We start from the raw sequence: 4787 nt of genomic DNA, 5'->3' as shown, positions 1-4787 counted from the left end.
GTCTAAAGAAGTTAACCTAGTCCACGTTGGAATTAAACAGTCTAAAGAAGTTAACCTAGTCCACGTTGGAATTAAACATTCCAAAGAAGTCAAACTAGTTAACGTTGGAATTAAACAGTCTAAAGAAGTCAAACTAGTTCACGTTAGAATTAAACAATCTAAAAAAGTTAAACTTGTTCACGTTGGAATTAAACAGTCTAAAGAAGTCAAACTTGTTCACGTTGTAATTAAACAGTCCAAAGAAGTTAAACTTGTTTACGTTGGAATTAAACAGTCTGAAGAAATCAAATTTGTTCACGTTGGAATTAAACAGTCTGAAGAAGTCAAACTAGTTCACGTTGGAATTAAACAGTCTAAAGAAGTCAAACTAGTTCACGTTGGAATTAAACAGTCTAAAGAAGTCAAACTAGTTCACGTTGGAATTAAACAGTCTAAAGAAGTCAAACTAGTTCACGTTGGAATTAAACAATCTAAAGAAGTTAAACTTGTTCACGTTGGAATTAAACAGTCTAAAGAAGTCAAACTAGTTCACGTTGGAATTAAACAGTCTAAAGAAGTCAAACTAGTTCACGTTGGAATTAAACAGTCTAAAGAAGTTAAACTTATTCACGTTGGAATTAAACAGTCTAAAGAAGTCAAACTTGTTCACGTTGGAATTAAACAGTCTAAAGAAGTTAAACTAGTTCACGTTGGAATTAAACAGTCTAAAGAAGTTAAACTAGTTCACGTTGGAATTAAACAGTCTGAAGAAGTCAAACTAGTCCACGTTGGAATTAAACAATCTAAAGAAGTTAAACGTTCACGTTGGAATTAAACAGTCTAAAGAAGTTAAACTAGTTCACGTTGGAATTAAACAGTCTAAAGAAGTCAAACTTGTTCACGTTGGAATTAAACAGTCTAAAGAAGTTAAACTTGTTCACGTTGGAATTAAACAGTCTAAAGAAGTCAAACTTGTTCACGTTGGAATTAAACAGTCTAAAGAAGTCAAACTAGTTCACGTTGGAATTAAACAGTCTAAAGAAGTCAAACTAATTAAACAGTTCAAACGTTCACGTTGGAATTAAACAGTCTAAAGAAGTTAAACTTAGTTCACGTTGGAATTAAACAGTCTAAAGAAGTCAAACTAGTTCACGTTGGAATTAAACAATCTAAAGAAGTTAAAATTATTCACGTTGGAATTAAACAATCTAAAGAAGTTCAACTAGTTCACGTTGGAATTAAACAGTCTAAAGAAGTCAAACTTGTTCACGTTGGAATTAAACAGTCTAAAGAAGTTAAACTTGTTCACGTTGGAATTAAACAGTTGGAATTAAACAGAAAGTTAAACTTGTTCACGTTGGAATTAAACAGTCTGAAAAGAAGTCAAACTAGTTCACGTTGGAATTAAACAGTCTAAAGAAGTCAAACTAGTTCACGTTGGAATTAAACAGTCTAAAGAAGTTAAACTTGTTCACGTTGGAATTAAACAGTCTAAAGAAGTCAAACTAGTTCACGTTGGAATTAAACAGTCTAAAGAAGTCAAACTATTCACGTTGGAATTAAACAGTCTAAAGAAGTTGGAAACTTGTTCACGTTGGAATTAAACAGTCTAAAGAAGTTAAACTTGTTCACGTTGGAATTAAACAGTCTAAAGAAGTTAAACTTGTTCACGTTGGAATTAAACAGTCTGAAGAAGTCAAACTTGTTCACGTTGGAATTAAACAGTCTAAAGAAGTTAAACTAGTTCACGTTGGAATTAAACAGTCTAAAGAAGTCAAACTAGTTCACGTTGGAATTAAACAGTCTAAAGAAGTCAAAGTAGTTCACGTTAGAATTAAACAATCTAAAGAAGTTAAACTTGTTCACGTTGGAATTAAACAGTCTAAAGAAGTTAAACTTGTTCACGTTGGAATTAAACAGTCCAAAGAAGTTAAACTTGTTTACGTTGGAATTAAACAGTCTAAAGAAGTCAAACTTGTTCACGTTGGAATTAAACAGTCTAAAGAAGTTAAACTAGTTCACGTTGGAATTAAACAGTCTAAAGAAGTCAAACTAGTTCACGTTGGAATTAAACAGTCTAAAGAAGTCAAACTAGTTCACGTTGGAATTAAACAATCTAAAGAAGTTAAACTTATTCACGTTGGAATTAAACAGTCTAAAGAAGTCAAACTAGTTCACGTTGGAATTAAACAGTCTAAAGAAGTTAAACTTGTCCACGTTGGAATTAAACGATCTAAAGAAGTTAAACTTGTTCACGTTGGAATTAAACAGTCTGAAGAAGTCAAACTTGTTCACGTTGGAATTAAACATTCTAAAGAAGTCAAACTAGTTCACGTTGGAATTAAACAGTCTAAAGAAGTTAAACTTATTCACGTTGGAATTAAACAGTCTAAAGAAGTCAAACTAGTTCACGTTGGAATTAAACAGTCTAAAGAAGTTAAACTTATTCACGTTGGAATTAAACAATCTAAAGAAGTCAAACTTGTTCACGTTGGAATTAAACAGTCTAAAGAAGTTAAACTTGTTCACGTTGGAATTAAACAATCTAAAGAAGTTAAACTTGTTCACGTTGGAATTAAACAGTCTGAAGAAGTCAAACTTGTTCACGTTGGAATTAAACAGTCTAAAGAAGTTAAACTAGTTCACGTTGGAATTAAACAGTCTAAAGAAGTCAAACTAGTTCACGTTGGAATTAAACAATCTAAAGAAGTTAAACTTGTTCACGTTGGAATTAAACAGTCTAAAGAAGTCAAACTTGTTCACGTTGGAATTAAACAGTCTAAAGAAGTCAAACTAGTTCACGTTGGAATTAAACAGTCTAAAGAAGTCAAATTTGTTCACGTTGGAATTAAACAGTCTGAAGAAGTCAAACTAGTTCACGTTGGAATTAAACAGTCTAAAGAAGTCAAACTAGTTCACGTTGGAATTAAACAGTCTAAAGAAGTCAAACTAGTTCACGTTGGAATTAAACAGTCTAAAGAAGTCAAACTAGTTCACGTTGGAATTAAACAATCTAAAGAAGTTAAACTTGTTCACGTTGGAATTAAACAGTCTAAAGAAGTCAAACTAGTTCACGTTGGAATTAAACAGTCTGAAGAAGTCAAACTAGTCCACGTTGGAATTAAACAGTCTAAAGAAGTTAAACTTATTCACGTTGGAATTAAACAATCTGAAGAAGTCAAACTTGTTCACGTTGGAATTAAACAGTCTAAAGAAGTTAAACTAGTGCACGTTGGAATTAAACATTCCAAAGAAGTCAAACTAGTTAACGTTGGAATTAAACAGTCTAAAGAAGTCAAAGTAGTTCACGTTAGAATTAAACAATCTAAAGAAGTTAAACTTGTTCACGTTGGAATTAAACAGTCTAAAGAAGCCAAACTAGTTCACGTTGGAATTAAACAGTCTAAAGAAGTCAAACTTGTCCACGTTGGAATTAAACAGTCCAAAGAAGTTAAACTTGTCCACGTTGGAATTAAACGATCTAAAGAAGTTAAACTTGTTCACGTTGGAATTAAACAGTCTAAAGAAGCCAAACTAGTTCACGTTGAAATTAAACAGTCTAAAGAAGCCAAAATTGTTCACGTTGGAATTAAACAGTCTGAAGAAGTCAAACGTGTTCACGTTGGAATTAACAGTCTGAAGAAGTCAAACTAGTCCACGTTGGAATTAAACAGTCTAAAGAAGTTAGTTCACGTTGGAATTAAACAGTCTAAAGAAGTCAAACTAGTTCACGTTGGAATTAAACAATCTAAAGAAGTTAAACTTAACGTTGGAATTAAACAGTCTAAAGAAGTCAAACTAGTTCACGTTGGAATTAAACAATCTAAAAAAGTTAAACTTGTTCACGTTGGAATTAAACAGTCTAAAGAAGTCAAACTAGTTCACGTTGGAATTAAACAGTCTAAAGAAGTTAAACTTGTTCACGTTGGAATTAAACAGTCTGAAGAAGTCAAACTAGTTCACGTTGGAATTAAACAGTCTAAAGAAGTCAAACTAGTTCACGTTGGAATTAAACAGTCTAAAGAAGTTAAACTTATTCACGTTGGAATTAAACAATCTGAAGAAGCCAAACTAGTTCACGTTGGAATTAAACAGTCTAAAGAAGTTCACGTTGGAATTAAACAGTCTAAAGTTCACGTTTGGAATTAAACAGTCTAAAGAAGTCAAACTTGTTCACGTTGGAATTAAACAGTCTAAAGAAGTTAAACTAGTTCACGTTGGAATTAAACAGTCTGAAGAAGTCAAACTTGTTCACGTTGGAATTAAACAGTCTAAAGAAGTTAAACTAGTGCACGTTGGAATTAAACATTCTAAAGAAGTCAAAGTTGTTCACGTTGGAATTAAACAGTCTAAAAAAGTTAAACTAGTGCACGTTGGAATTAAACATTCCAAAGAAGTCAAACTAGTTAACGTTGGAATTAAACAGTCTAAAGAAGTCAAAGTAGTTCACGTTAGAATTAAACAATCTAAAGAAGTTAAACTTGTTCACGTTGGAATTAAACAGTCTAAAGAAGCCAAACTAGTTCACGTTGGAATTAAACAGTCTGAAGAAGTCAAACTAGTCCACGTTGGAATTAAACAGTCTAAAGAAGTTAAACTTATTCACGTTGGAATTAAACAATCTGAAGAAGTCAAACTTGTTCACGTTGGAATTAAACAGTCTAAAGAAGTTAAACTAGTCCACGTTGGAATTAAACATTCTAAAGAAGTCAAACTAGTTCACGTTGGAATTAAACAGTCTAAAGAAGTCAAAGTAGTTCACGTTAGAATTAAACAATCTAAAGAAGTTAAACTTGTTCACGTTGGAA

This window comes from Tachypleus tridentatus, chromosome 10 (genome assembly GCF_004210375.1).
Source record: "Tachypleus tridentatus isolate NWPU-2018 chromosome 10, ASM421037v1, whole genome shotgun sequence".
NCBI classification, from domain to species: domain Eukaryota; kingdom Metazoa; phylum Arthropoda; class Merostomata; order Xiphosura; family Limulidae; genus Tachypleus; species Tachypleus tridentatus.
This window is presented reverse-complemented; position numbering follows the sequence as displayed.